Genomic DNA, 15244 nt, shown 5'->3' with positions numbered 1-15244 from the left:
CCGGGGGGCTCCTCGGCGTCCCCCATTTTTTGGGGGGGGGACCCCAAAATTCCCTCTCCCCCCCCCCCTTAATTAATTAATTAACTCCCCCCCCCAGCCCCCCCCCCGACCCCATGAGGGGCTTCACCCGCGCCCCCCCCCCCGGAGAAAGGGGGCGGGGGGGGCGGATTGGGGCATTTTTGGGGGGGTTTGGGGCTTTTTTGGGGTTTTGGGGCCTTTTTGGGGTTTTTTTTGGGTGTTTTTTTTTGGGGGGGGGATTTTGGGGACCCCCCCAATTTGGGGGCGGCGCGAGGCGGAGCTGTAGGGGCGGCCTGGGGGGGCTGCAAAAAAAAAAAAGAGGTCAGGGCCCCCCCCCCACAGACCCTAATGACCCCCCCCAGACCCCCCAAAAACCCAAATTCCCCCCCCCAAAAAAACCCCAAACCCCACAAATTGCCCCCAAAATCCCCCCAAAATCCCATTCCCCCCCCATAACCCCCCCTTTAGAGCCCCCCCACCCCCAATTACGCCCCCTAAAGCCCCCCCAGGACCCCCCCACATCCCCCAGGACCCCCCCAAGACCACCCCAAAACCCCAAAATCCCCTAAAATCACCCCAAAGCCTCCAAAATCACCCCAAAAACCCCCAAAATCACCCAAAACCCCCAAAAGCCCCCTCCCAAACCCCATAACCCCCCCTTTAGAGCCCCCCCACCCCCCCCAAAACCCCCTAAACCCCCCCCAGACCCCCCCCCACATCCCCCAGGACCCCCCCAAGACCACCCCAAAACCCCAAAATCCCCTAAAATCACCCCAAAACCCCCCAAAATCACCCCAAAACCCCCCCAAAACCCCCCCCAAACCCCATAACCCCCCCTTTAGAGCCCCCCCACCCCCCATTCCCCCCCCCAACCCCCCCCATAACCCCCCCAGGACCCCCCCCAGACCCCCCAAACCCCCCCAAAAACCCCAAAATCCCCCAAAATCCCCCAAATTTCCCCAAAAAGCCCCCCCAAAACCCCATTCCTCCCCCATAACCCCCCCTTTACAGCCCCCCCACCCCCCATTCCCCCCCCCCAACCCCTCCCCCAACCCCCCCAGGACCCCCCCAACCCCCCCAAACCCCCCAAAAACCCCAAAATCCCCCAAATTCCCCCCAAAATCCCCTCCCCCCCCCCCCCCGGCCTGTGTTTACCTCCGGCTCCTCCACTCCACGTCCCCCCCCCGCCCTTCCCCACCGGAAGCGGAAGTGGCGCCCTCCGCCCGTGCCTTCCGTACAACATGGCGGCGCCCAGTGCCGTACAGCCCCCCGCCCCGCTCCCCCCCCGCTCCCCACCGGGGCTCCGCGGACCGGAAGCGGGCGGCGATCGATGTGCTCGGCGATCCTCAACCCGCCGCCGCTCTCGGTCCCGTTCCGGTCGCTTCCGGTTCGCCGCGGGGCGGAGGCGGAGGCCGCGCATGGGCGCCGCCATCTTGGTGTACGGCCCCTCAAGATGGCGGCCGGCCGCGGCCTGGTCATTTTGGGGCATTTTTTGAGGCGTTTTTTGCGCCGTTTTTGGCGTTTTTCAGCCCAAAACGACGCCTTTAGTGTCAAAGCGCCGGGCAGGGGGGGGCTGTGTGGGAACACGCGTGTGTAGGCTCACTTATAGGGGTGTAAAAACGTTTAAATGCGCATAAATACACTTAAAACCACGTTTAAATATGTAAATACACGTAAACAATCCCAAAATACCCCAGGACCCCCAAAATCCCCCCAGGACCCCCAAAATCCCCCCCAGGACCCCCAAAATCCCCCCAAGACCCCCCCAAGACCCCAATAACCTCCCCCTAGGGCCCCCAGGACCCCCCAAAACCCCCCTAGGACCCCCAAGTCCCCCCCAGGACCCCAAAAACCTCCCCAAAACCTCCCCAGGACCCCCCCAGGACCCCCAGGACCCCCCCAGGACCCCCCAAACACCCCCCAAACACCCCCAAGACCCCCCAAAACCCCCCATAGAACCCCCCCCCTTCCCCCCGCCTCATTTTAGGACCCCCCCCATTTTAGGGGCCCCCCTTTTAGCCCCCCCTCCCCTAAAATCCCCCCCCCATTAAAACCAACGGGGCCCAACGCCCCCACCCCCAAAGCCCCCCAAAACCACCCCAAACCACCCCAAACCCCACCAAAACCCCCCAAAACCCCCCCAACCCCCCAAACCACCCCCAAAACCCCCAATCCCCCCAAACCCCCCAGAAACCCCCCAAAACCCCCAATTCCCCCCAAATCCCCCAAATTCCCCCCAAATCCCCCCAATATCCCCCAAATCCCCCCCAAAATCCCCCAAATTCCCCCCAAACCCCCCCAAAACCCCCCCAGAAACCCCCCAAATCCCCCCCAAAACCCCCCAACGCCCCCCAAAACCACCCCAACGCCCCCCCAACCCCCCCCAACACCCCAAATAAATTTAAAAAAAATTAAAAAAAAATCAAAAATGACAAAACCCCCCAAAAAACCCCCAAGACCCCCCCCCAAGACCCCCCCCCGGTTGGGGGCGGCACTTCCTGGGTCAGCCCCGGCGCCGCCATCCGGGGGCTCCGCGGCCGCCGCTCCCCAAAAACCGGCCCCGGGGGGGGGGTCCCGGGGGGGGGGGGCTCGGGGGCGACCCCCCCCGGCCGAAGGTAACGGGGGGGGGGCGCGGGGGGGGGTTTGGGGCGGGGGGGGGGAGGGAAAAAGGGGGGAAAATGCCCCAAAATCCTCGCCCCCCCCCCCCTCGTTTGGCGCGGAAATGCGGCCCCCCCAAAAATTAAAAATTTGGGGGGGATCCTAAAATTTGGGCCCCCCCCCGGTGATTAAATTATGGGACCCCCCCCCGGGGAAAATCCTAAAAATAAAGCCCTAAAAATGCCTAAAAGCAGCCCCCCCCCCCCCAATGGCCCCCTCCCAAAAGGGACCCCCCCCAAAATGCCCCCCCCAAAAATGCCCCCCCAAATCGTCCCCAAAAGTGCCCCCAAAATGCCCCCCAAAATGCCCCCAAAATCCCCCCCAAATTTCCCCCAAATCCCCCCTAAATCCCCCCAAATCCCCTCCAACCCCTCCCCAAATTCCACAAATCCCCCCAAATTTCCCCCAAATCCCTCCAAATGCCCCCAAATTTCCCCCAAATCCCAGCAAATCCCCCCAATTCCCTCCAACCCCCTCAGATTGCCCCCAAATTCCCCCAGATTCCCCCCAAATCCCCTCCAACCCTCCCAAATTCCCCCCAATTTCCCCCAAATCACTCTAAATCCCCCAAATCACCCCCAAATACCCCCAATTCCCCCAAATTCCCCCTCAATCCCCCCAAAATTCCCCTGTATCCCACAAAATTCCCCCAAATGCATCCAAATTCCCCCCAAATACCCCCCAAATACCCCCAATTCCCCCCAAATCCACTGGATTCTCCCCAAATTCCCCCCAAATCCCCCAAATCTTCCCCAAATCCCCCCAAAACCTCCCTCAAAACCCCCCAAACCCCTCCAAATTCCCCCAAATCCCCCCAAATCCCCCAAATTGCCCCCAAATTCCCCTCCAAGACCCCCAAACTCCCCCCAAATCCCCCCCAAATCCTCCCCAAATCCCATCCAAATCCCCCAACCCCCCCAAAAAAAACCTAAATCCCCCCAAATTCCCCTCCAACCACCCCAAACCTCCCCAAAACCCCAAAAAGCCCCCCAAATTCCCCCAAATCCCCCCAAATCCCCCCAAATCCCCCCCAGTATCCCCCCAAACTCCCCCCAAATTCCCCCCAATATCCCCCAAATCCCCCCAAAATCCCCCCAAATCCCCCCAAATTCCCCCCAAATCCCCCCAAATTCCCCCCAAATTCCCCCAAATCTCCCCCAAATCCCCCCAAAATCCCCCCCAAATCCCCCCAAAATCCCCCAAATCCCCCCAAAATCCCCCCAAATCCCCCAGCCCCCGCTGCCTTGCAGGCGCCGCACAGTGCGGGAGGAGCTTCGAGGCCCTGATCCTACTGGGTAAGGTCCGGGGGGGGGGCAATGGGATTTGGGGGGCCCCCACCCCATAGGGGGGGCAGGGGCATTTTTGGGGGGGCAGGGACACGATATGGGGGGAAACGGGACCCTGGGGGGAAATTGACCCAATATGGGGTCGAGGACCCCATATAGGGCTTAATTGACCCAATATAGGGTGAGGGGCACGATATAGGGTCAAGGACCCAATATGGGGGGAAATTGACCCAATATAGGGGCAATAGCCCCAATTTGGGGTTATCAGCCCAATATATGGGATTATCACCCCAATTAGGGTTTTGTCAGCCAAAAACATGGGATTATCACCCCAATATGTGGGATTCTCACCCCAATACATGGGATTATCACCCCAAAACATGGGATTCTCACCCCAATTTGTGGGATTATCACCCCAAAATTTGGTATTATCACCCCAATATGCGGGATTATCACCCCAATTATGGGTTTATCTGCCTAATATATGGGATTTTCACCCCAAAACATGGGATTGTCACCCCAATATATGGGATTGTGACCCCAATATGTGGGATTAAGACCCCAAAACATGGGATTCTCACCCCAATTAGGGTTTTATCACCCCAAAACATGGGATTATCACCCCAATTTTTTGGGATTCTCACCCCAATATATGGGATTATCACCCCAATTTGTGGGATTTTCACCCCAATACATGGGATTATCACCCCAATTTTTTGGGATTATCCACCCCAATATATGGGATTATGACCCCAATCGGGGTTTATCACCTCAATACATGGGATTATGACCCCAAATAGGGGTTTATCACCCCAATATATGGGATTTTCACCCCAATTCGGGGATTATCACCCCAATATGTGGGTTTATCACCCCAATACATGGGATTATCACCCCAAAACATGGGATTATCCACCTAATATATGGGATTATCACCCCAAAACATGGGATTATCACCCCAATATATGGGATTATTGCCCCAAAACATGGGATTATCACCCCAAAACATGGGATTATCACCCCAAAACATGGGATTCTCACCCCAATTAGGGGTTTATCACCCCAAAACATGGGATTATGACCCCAAAACATGGGATTCTCACCCCAATTTGTGGGATTAAGACCCCAATACATGGGATTATGACCCCAAAACATGGGATTATGACCCCAATTTTTGGGGATTATGACCCCAATTTTTTGGGATTATGACCCCAATTATTTTTTGGGATTATCACCCCAATTTTTGGGGATTATCACCCCAATATATGGGATTTCCACCCCAATACATGGGATTATCCACCCAATACATGGGATTATGACCCCAATTTTTTGGGATTATGACCCCAAAACATGGGATTCTCACCCCAATTTTTTGGGATGATCACCCCAATTTTTTGGGATTATCGCCCCGGGTGACCCCTTTTCCCCCAGACTTCCCCGTCCCCAAACCCGTTGTGGTGTCGCGCCTGGAGCTGGAGGGGGAGCTGGGGGGGCCGGAGCCCAGCGACTCCAAGCAGTGGGAGACCCTCAGGGTGGCCCCCGCCGGTGAGTGGGGGGCTACGGGGCCGTGGGGGGGGTTATGGGGTCATGGGGGGGTTATGGGGTCAGTGGGGTCAATGGGGTCGATGGGGATTATGGGGTCAATGGGGATTTGGGGACAATGGGGATTATGGGGTCTATGGGGTTATGGGGTCAAGGGGGTTATGGGGTCAAGGGGGTCAATGGGGTCATGGGGTCAATCGGGGTTATGGGGTCTATGGGGTCAATGGGGTCAATGGGGATTATGGGGTCAATGGGGAAATGGGGTCAATGGGGGTCATGGGGTCAATGGGGTTATGGGGTCAATGGGGTTATGGGGTCAATGGGGTCATGGAGTCAATGGGGATTATGGGGTCATGGGGTCAATGGGGTCAATGGGGTCATGGTGTCAATGGGGTCAATGGGGTTATGGGGTCAATGGGGTCATGGGGTCAATGGGGTTATGGGGTCAATGGGGTTATGGGGTCAGTGGGGTCGATGGGGTCATGGGGTCAATGGGGAAATGGGGTCAATGGGGTCATGGGGGGGTTATGGGGTCAGTGGGGTCAATGGGGTCATGGGGTCAATGGGGTTATGGGGTCAATGGGGTATGGGGTCAATGGGGTCAATGGGGTCATGGGGTCGATGGGGTTATGGGGTCAATGGGGTTATGGGGTCTATGGGGTCAATGGGGTCATGGGGTCAATGGGGTTATGGGGTCAATGGGGGTTGTGGGGTCAATGGGGTCAATGGGGTCTATGGGGTCAATGGGGATTATGGGGTCAATGGGGTCAATGGGGGTTATGGGGTCAATGGGGATTATGGGGTCATGGGGTCAATGGGGTCAATGGGGTCATGGGGTCAATGGGGTCAATGGGGTCATGGGGTCAATGGGGTCAATGGGGGTTGTGGGGTCAATGGGGATTTGGGGACAATGGGGATTATGGGGTCTATGGGGTTATGGGGTCAAGGGGGTCAATGGGGTCAATGGGGTCATGGGGTCGATGGGGTTATGGGGTCAATGGGGTTGATGAGGTCAATGGGGTTATGGGGTCATGGGGTCAATGGGGGTTGATGGGGTCATGGGGTCATTGGGATTATGGGGTCAATGGGGTCAATGGGGTCATGGGGTTGATGGGGTTATGGGGTCAATGGGGGTTGTGGGGTCAATGGGGTTGATGAGGTCAATGGGGTTATGGGGTCAATGGGGTCAATGGGGTCAATGGGGTCAATGGGGTCTATATGGGGTCAATGGGGTCATGGGGTCAATGGGATTATGGGGTCAATGGGGTCATGGGGTCAATGGGGCCGTGGGGTCGCCTTCCCCCCGTGCTCCCCCAGCCCCATTTCCCCCCAGTTTCTCCCCGTTTTTGACTTTGTTTTCCCAATTTTCTCCTTTTCTCCCCCATTTTCACCCCATTTCTCCCCCATTTTCCCCCAAATCCCCCATTTTCCCCTCATTTCCCCCAAAACCCCCTTTTTCGCCCCACTTCCCCCAAACCCCTTATTTCCCCCGTTTTCCCCAATTCCCCTAAATCCACCGTTTTCCCCCAAATCCCCAAAACCCCAATTTTTGCCCAATTTCCCCTCTTTCCCTCAAAATCCTATTTCCCCCCAAATCCCCATTTCCCCCCATTTCCCCCATTTTTACCCAATTTCCCCAAATCCCCAATTTCCCCCAAATCCCCCCTTTTCACCCCAAACCCCCATTTTCTCCGATTTCCCCAAATCCCCTATTTTCACCCCAAATCCCCATTTCCCCCCTTTTTGCCCAATTTCCCCAAAATCCCCTTTTTCACCCCAAACCCCCATTTTCCCCATTTTCCCCCCAAAACCCCCATTTCCACCCAACCCCCCCCGACCCCCCCTGCCCCCCTTCCCCCCCACCCCCCCCAGCAGACGACGACCCCCCCCCCCGCCCCTCCCCGTCCCCCCCCCCAGCCCGGAGCCCCCCGACCTCCACCTCCTCCGCCGCTCGGCCTCCCCCGCCCCGGCCTCCACCCCCCCCCCACTCCCCCCCCCTCGCCCCCCCCGAGGCCGCCGCCGCCGAGTGGAGGCCGGGGGGGCCTCGACCCCCCCCCAGGCGCCCCCCCCCGCCCCCCCCGTCGCTGGGGGTCCCCCCCAAACCCCCCGGCCTCCACGGCTCCCAGCCTCGTTGCCCCCCCCGGGGGGGGGTCCCGGCCTTCCTCCGCCACCGCCGGGGGGGTGGGGGGGTGGGGAGGGGGGGTCCCGGTGTGGGGGGGGGCGGGGGGGGGGCCGGGGAGAGGCCGGGGCCTCGACGGTCGGAGCGGGGCCTCCGGGGGGGCCTCCGGGGGGGGGGGGGAGGAGGCAGCGGAGGCAGCAGAGGAGGGCGTAAATTTGGGGGGGGGGGGATGGAGACCCCGGGGGGGGTCCTGGGGGGGGGCTGGGGTGGAGGGGGAGGCCGCCAGGAGGAGGCTGCACGGGGTAGACCTGGAGGCCGGCAGCCAGTAGAGGCCTACTGGGTAGACCTGGAGGCCGGATCCAGATGGAGGCTGAATGGGTAGACCTGAAGGCTAGCATCGAATGGAAGCAGAATGGGTAGACCTGGAGACCGACATTAAATGGCGGTCGCTTGGGTAGACCTGAAGGCTGGCGCCAAATGGAGGGCGGCTGGGGTAGACCTGAAGGCCAGCATCAGTCAATTAGGGGTAGATCTGAAGGCCGACGGCATGGATTCATCCTGGGGTAGACCTGGAGGCCGGCACCAAATGGAGGCTTCCTGGGTATACCTGAAGGCTGGCGCGGAATGGCGTCTGCCTGGGGTAGACCTGAAGACCTTAACCAAATGGAGACCGTTCGGGTAGACCTGAAGACCTACATTAAATGGAGGCCGTCGAGGGTAGACCTGGAGGCTGGCACCAAATGGAGGCCGCCTGGGTAGACCTGAAGGCCGGAGTGGAGCTGAGGAGGGGGGGCCAAAAAAATTGGGGGGGGGGGCCTCGGGCGGGGGGGCCGCGAACCTCAACCCCGGGGGGGGGTCGCAGCCCAAATACAGCCCAGAAAGGGCAAAACGCCGCTTTCTGCCCAAAAATCCGCCTCCTGTGAGTCTTTATTTACTGGGGGGGGGGGGGAGGGGGTTTAATTGGGGGGGGGGGGGATTAATTGGGGGGGCAGAAATTAATTGGGGAGGGACAGATTAATGGGGGGGGTGTAAATTAATTAGGGGGTGAAAATTAATTGGGGGGCACAAATTAATTGGGGGGGGCACATTAATTTGGGGAGGGGGTCCCATTAATTGGGGAAGGGTCCCATTAATTTTTGGGGGGTCCCATTAATTAGGGGAGGGGTCCCATTGATTGGGGGGGTCCCCTTAATTAGGGAGGGGTCCCTTTAATTGGGGGGGTCCCATTAATCAAGGCAGAACCCATTAATTATTTGGGGGGGGGCATTAATTGAGGGGGGGTTCCCATTAATTAGGGGAAGGGTCCCCTTAATTAGGGAGGGGTCCCATTAATTGGGGGGGGTCCCACTAATTAGGGAGGGGTCCCCTTAATTAGGGGGGTCCCCTTAATTAGGGGAGGGGTCCCATTAATTAGGAAGGGGTCCCTTTAATTGGGGGGGGTCCCATTAATTTGGGGGGGGGTCCCATTAATTTGGGGGGGGTCCCATTAATTCGGGGGGGTCCCATTAATCAAGGAAGAACCCATTAATTATTTGGGGGGGGGCCATTAATTGAGGGGGGGTTCCCTTAATTAGGGGAAGGGTCCCCTTAATTAGGGAGGGGTCCCATTAATTGGGGGGGGTCCCATTAATTAGGGGAGGGGTCCCATTAATTGGGGGGGTCCCATTAATTAGGGGAGGGGTCCCATTAATTTGGGGGGGTCCCATTAATTTGGGGGGGGGTCCCATTAATTTGGGGGGTGTCCCATTAATTGGGGGGGGTCCCATTAATCAAGAAAGAACCCATTAATTTGGGGGGGGGGCATTAATAGGGGGGGGCCATTAATTGGGGAGGGGTCTTTGGGGGGGGGGGCGGGGCATCTTGGGGGTGGGCGGAGCCTTTCGGGGGGCCCAAAACGGGCTCGGGGGGGGGTTTGGGGGGGGGTCCTCACCCTCGGCCCCTCCCCTTTTTTTTAAGGGGGGGGGTCCGGGGGGTGGGGGGGGGGCTGGGGGTTGAACTTCCTGGGTCAGCGGCTCCATTGTCAGCCCCGGGCGCGGCAGCATCGGGACCCCCCCCCAAATTACCCGGACCCCCCCCCAAAAATACCCGGACACCCCCCCCCCAATTAAAAGGACCCCCCCCTAATTAAGAGGAAGCCCCCCCGGAAAAGGGGGGAGCCCCCCCCCCACCAAAGGTAATGGGGAGGGCGAGGGGAGGGGGATGGGGGGGGGATTTGGGGGGGGGCTGCGAAAATGGGGAGGGGGCTGCGGGAGGGGGGGGGGCGCAAATTTGGGGGGGATTTGGGGGGATTTGGGGGGATTTGGGGAGGGGGCTGCGAAAGGGGGGGCTGCAAATAGGGGAATTTGGGGAGGGGGCTGTAAAAGGGGGGGGATTTGGGGAGGGGGGAATTTGGGGAGGGGGCTGCGGATTTGGGGGGGGCTTCAAAATGGGGAGGGGGCTGCGAAATGGGGGGGCTGCAAATGGGAGGGGGGGAATTTGGGGAGGGGGCTGCGAATTTGGGGAGGGGGCTGCGGAGTGGGGGGGCGCAAATTGGGGGGGCTGCAGGGGGGGAATTTGGGGAGGGGGCTGCAAAAGGGGGGGGATTTGGGGAGAATTTGGGGAGGGGGCTTCGGATCGGGGGGGCTCTGAGCCCCAAATTTGGGAGGGGGGCTGCACTTTTTGGGGATGCGATTTTGGGGGTCCCGGTCCCATTTTGGGGGGTTTGGGGGCGGATTTGGGGGTTCCGAGACCCCGCCGCGGATTTTTCCCCAAAAAAAGCCAAATTTGGGCGGTTTTGTGCCGTTCCTCAGCGCCACCCCAGGCAGAGCAGAAAATGCCCCAAATTGCCCCAAATTTGGGCTGCGGGGTCCAGGATGGGGTCGCACGGCCGCGATCTCCAATTTTGGGGCATTATTCCCATTTTTGGGGCATTAATCCCATTTTTGGGGCAATAATTCCCATTTTTGGGCACTAACTCCCGTTTCTTCAAGCATTAACCCCATTTTTGTGCCTTAATTCCCATTTTTTGTGCATTATTTCCCATTTTTGTGCATTATTTCCCATTTTCTGTGCATTAATTTCCATTTTTGTGCATTAATTCCCGTTTCTCCCACATTTTTCCCGTTTTCTGTGCATTAATTCACATTTTTGTTCATTTATTCACATTTTTTGTGCATTATTCCCCATTTTCTGTGCACTAATTCCCATTTTTCCCGCATTATCCCCATTTTTTGTGCATTAATTCAAATTTTTTGCTCATTATTCCCATTTTCCCTGCATTATCCCCATTTTTGGCGCATTAATTCCCATTTCTTGCTCATTTTTCACATTTTTGGCGCGCTATTTCCCGTTTCTTGCTCATTGTCCCCATTTTTGGCATGTTTAATCCCCATTTTTGACACATTTATCCCCATTCTTTCCTCATTTTCCCCATTTTTTTGCTCATTCCAATTTTTGGTGCAGTAATCTCCATTTTTGGTTCATCAATTCCCATTTTCGGCCATTTTCCCCATATTTTACTCATTCTTCCCATTTTTTTGTGTATTATTTCCTATTTTTGGTGCGTTATTTCCCATTTTTGGCACTCTTATCCCCATTTTTGGCTCATTTATCCCCAATTTTGGCTCCCTAATTCCCATTTTTAGCTCATTACTCCCCGTTTTTTGCTCATTTGTCCCGTTTTTGGCGCGTTTCACCCCGTTTTCCCCTTCCCACGGGTGCCCCGCCCCCTCTCCCACAGGCCCTGCCCCGTTGTGACCTCACCCCAGCTCGCGACATCACCGCCTATCGCGACATCGCCAAGGGCCATGACATCGCCGACGGTCGTGACGACGCCAAGGGTGATGACCTCACCGAGAGTAATGACGTCACCAGCTGTCACGACATCACCCACTATCGCGACATCGCCAACGGTCGCGACGTCTCCGAGAGCCTTGAGGTCTCCGAGGGCCGCGACGTCACCAACTATCGCGACATCGCCGACCACCACGACATCTCCAACTATTGTGACATCTCCAACTATCATGACATTCCCAACTATCGCGACATCCCCAGCCACCGCGACCTCGCCAAGTGTCATGACCTCGCTGACTATCGCGACATCACCACCGAGTATCGCGACATCACCACCGAGTATCGCGACGTCACCACCAACTATCGCAATGTCGCCACCGACTATCGCGACATCGCCACCAACTATCGCGACATTGCCACCTATCTTGACATCCCCAACAATCGCTGCATCCCCAAATATCGTGACATCCCCACCGACCATTGCCATATCGCCCACTATCGCGACTTCCCCGCCCACTATCGCGACTTCCCCGTCCACTATCGCGACTTTCCAGCCCACTATCGCGACTTTCCCGGCCACTATCGCGACGTCGCCGTCGGGCCGCAAGCGCAAGGCGCGCTCGGTGCGGCAGCGGCCGGCGCCGGGCGAGGAGCCCAACATCTGCGTGGAGTGCGGGCACAGCTTCGCCCGGCCCAGCGCCCTCGCCGCGCACCGACGGAGGCACCGCGCCGCCAGGGCCGGCACCAGTGCTCCCAGTGCTCCCAGTACTCCCAGTGCGACCAGTGCGACCAGTGTGACCAGTGTGACCAGTGCTTGCAGTGGTTGCAGTGGTAGTGGTGCTAGGAGTGCCAGGAGTACTTGTAGTGCTTGCAGTGCTTGGAGTACTAGGAGTGCTTGGAGTACTCCCAGTGCTCCCAGTGCTCCCAGTGCTTGCAACGCTCCTAGGGCTTGCAGTGCTGGCAGTGCTTGTAGTACTCACGGTGCTCCCAGTGCTAGTTGTGATTACACTGGTAGTAGTGCTCATAGTGCTCCTAGTACTTGCAGCACTGGCACCGCTAGTAGTGCTCGTGGTGCTTGCAGTGCTTGTAGTACTTGCAGTGCTCCTAGTGCTTGTAGTGCTCATAGTACTTGCAGCACTAGTACTGCTAGTAGTGCTCGTGGTACTTGCAATGCTCCTAGTGCTCATAGTGCTTGTAGTGGTCATAGTGGTCCTAGTACTTGCAGCACCAGTACCGCTAGTAGTGCTTGTGGTGTTTGTAGCACTCGTAGTGCTCGCAGTGCTCCCGGTGCTTGCAGTACCAGTGATACCAGTGGTCACAGTACTACCAGTACCAGTAGTACCACCAGTAACACCAGTACCACCACTGATACCAGTGGCTGCAGTACCACCAGTACCAGTAGTACCAGTGCTTGCAGGACCTGTGCCCAGCCCCTCTCCCGCCCCCCAAATCTCCCCCAGACCTCCCCAAATCCCTCCCAAACCTCCCCAAATCCCTCCCAAATTCCCCCAAATCCCTCCCAAACCTCCCCAAATCCTCCCCAAATTCCCCCAAATCCTCCCCAAATTCCCCCAAATCCCCCCCAAACTCCCCCAAACCTCCCCCAAATTCCCCCAAATCTCCCCCAAACCCCTCCAAATCCCTCCCAAATCCCCCCTAATCCCTCCCGCCACCTCCCGAATCTCCCCCAAACTCCCCCAAATCCCCCCCAAACCTCCCCAAATCCCCCCCAAACTTTCCCAAATCCCCCCCAAACCTCCCGAAATCCTCCCCAAATCCCCCCAAACCCCTCCCAAATCCCCCCAAATCTCCCCCAAACCTCCCGAAATCCTCCCCAAATCCCCCCAAATCCCCCCCAAACCTCCCGAAATCCTCCCCAAATCCCCCCAAATCCCCCCCAAACCTCCCCAAACCCCTCCCAAATCCCCCCAAATCCCCCCCAAACCTCCCCAAATCCCCCCCAAATCCCCCCAAACCCCTCCCAAATCCCCCCAAATCCCCCCCAAATCCCCCCAAACCCCCTCCAATCTCCCCCAACCCCCCCCAGCGCCCCCCAAACCCCCCCAGGACGTGCGGGCAGTGCTGGCAGAGCTTCGGGCAGAGCTCGGACCTGGTGAAGCACCTGCGGGTGCACACCGGGGAGAAGCCCTACAAGTGCCCCGAGTGCTCCAAGCGCTTCAACGTCTCCTCCAACCTCCTGCGGCACCGGCGCACCCACAGCGGGGAGCGCCCCTACTCCTGCCCCGAGTGCGGCCGCCGCTTCGCCGACAAATCCACCCTGAGCCAGCACCGGCGGACCCACAGCGGGGAGCGCCCCTACCCCTGCGGGGCCTGCGGGAAGAGCTTCGGGCGCAGCTCCCACCGCAAGCGGCACCAGCGGACGCATGGAACTGGGAGCACTGGGGGGACTGGGAGCAATGGGGGAGTCGTTGCAGGGGGGAATGGGGGGGATAGGGGGGTAATGGGGGGAACTGGGAGCACTGGGAGTAATGGGGAAGAGAGTGGGAGAGATTGGGGGGGCACTGGGAGCGCTGGGAGGGGGACTGGGAGCACTGGGAGGACTGGGAGGGGAAGTGGGATGGGAACTGGGGGGACTGGGAGGACTTGGGGGGTCACTGGGAGCACTGGGAGGGGGAATGGGGGTGGGAATGGGGGGAATAGGGGGGTAATGGGGGGAACTGGGAGCACCGGGAGCACTGGGAGGGGGAGGGGGAGAAATTGGGGAGGCTCTGGGAGTAATGGGGAAGTCACTGCAGGGGGTAATGGGGGGAATGCGGGGGGAATGGGGGGAACTGGGAGGACTGGGGGGGTCACTGGGAGCTCTGGGGAGGCACTGGGAGGACTGGGGGAGTGACTGGGAGTACTGGGAGGAGTAATTGGGGGGTTGGGGGGGGAACTGGGAGGACTGGGAGGGGTAATGGGGGCACTGGGAGTGCTGGGGGAGGCACTGGGAGCAGTGGGGAGGGCACTGGGGAAGTCACTGGGAGCACTGGGAGGGGGAATGGGGGCCGTACTGGGGGGACTGGGGGGACTGGGGGGATTTGGGGGGTTCTTGGGGCTGTGGGGGTGCCACGTGCAGAGGTGTTAGGGGTGGGGGGGGGATGTGGGGCAGGCGCTATGGGGCTGAGATGTGGGGCTGGGGGGGGCGATGTGTGGGGCTGGGGGCCGGGGCGGGAATTAATTAATTAATTAATTAATGGGAATTTTAATTAACGAGCGGGAATTAATTAATGAATGAGCGGGAAGCAGGGGCCGGGGCGCGGGCGGATTGGGGAGAAAAATGAAAGATTTGGGAAAATCCCGGCTCGCGTCGTCATTGCTGGGGTCGCGACCCTTGGGGGGGGGGGGGCAAATGACGTCATCTGGGGGGAATGCCCCTATGGGGATGCCCCACACCCCCCTGCCCCATAGATCCCTGCCCCATAGGCCCCTGCCCCATAGCTTTGTGCCCCATAACCCCCTGCCCCATAGATTCCTGCCCCACAACTCCCAGCCCCATAGATCCCTGCCCCACATCCCCCTGCCCCACATCTCCCTGCCCCCCATCTCTGTGCCCCACATCTCCCTGCCCCATAGATTTGTGCCCCATAACCCCCTGCCCCACATCTCCAGCCCCACATCCCCCTGCCCCATAGATCCCAGCCCCACATCCCTCTGCCCCATAACCTCCTGCCCCATAGCTCCCTGCCCCATAGATCCCTGCCCCATAGCTTTGTGCCCCACACCCCCCTGCCCCATAACCCCCTGCCCCATAGGTCCCTGCCCCACATCCCCCCACCCCACATCTCCCTGCCCACATCTCTGTGCCCCACATCTCCCTGCCCCATAGATCCCTGCCCCATAGGCCCCT

The 15244-nt window shown here is 58.9% G+C and overlaps 2 long non-coding RNA genes across 3 annotated transcripts; one reads left to right on the top strand and one right to left on the bottom strand.

Annotated features, from left to right (window-relative positions):
- Positions 1-117: 117 nt before the first annotated feature.
- LOC139998939 (uncharacterized) lies at positions 118-1321 on the bottom strand. Its single transcript, XR_011803889.1, has 2 exons — positions 1174-1321; positions 118-320 (listed from the first exon to the last, which is right to left on the bottom strand). It is a non-coding gene; the product is annotated as an uncharacterized lncRNA (long non-coding RNA).
- A 1192-nt stretch (positions 1322-2513) lies between these two features.
- On the top strand, positions 2514-8412 carry LOC139998935 (uncharacterized). 2 transcript variants are annotated; one of them, XR_011803883.1, is made up of 4 exons: positions 2514-2633; positions 3910-3971; positions 5394-5507; positions 7380-8412. It is a non-coding gene; the product is annotated as an uncharacterized lncRNA (long non-coding RNA). The 2 variants fall into 2 exon arrangements; XR_011803884.1 differs by having other exon boundaries at positions 7377-8412.
- The last annotated feature ends 6832 nt before the right edge of the window (positions 8413-15244 follow it).

The sequence above is a fragment of the Anas platyrhynchos genome, chromosome 17, assembly GCF_047663525.1.
Source record: "Anas platyrhynchos isolate ZD024472 breed Pekin duck chromosome 17, IASCAAS_PekinDuck_T2T, whole genome shotgun sequence".
Taxonomy (NCBI): Eukaryota; Metazoa; Chordata; class Aves; order Anseriformes; family Anatidae; genus Anas; species Anas platyrhynchos.
This window is presented reverse-complemented; position numbering and strand designations above follow the sequence as displayed.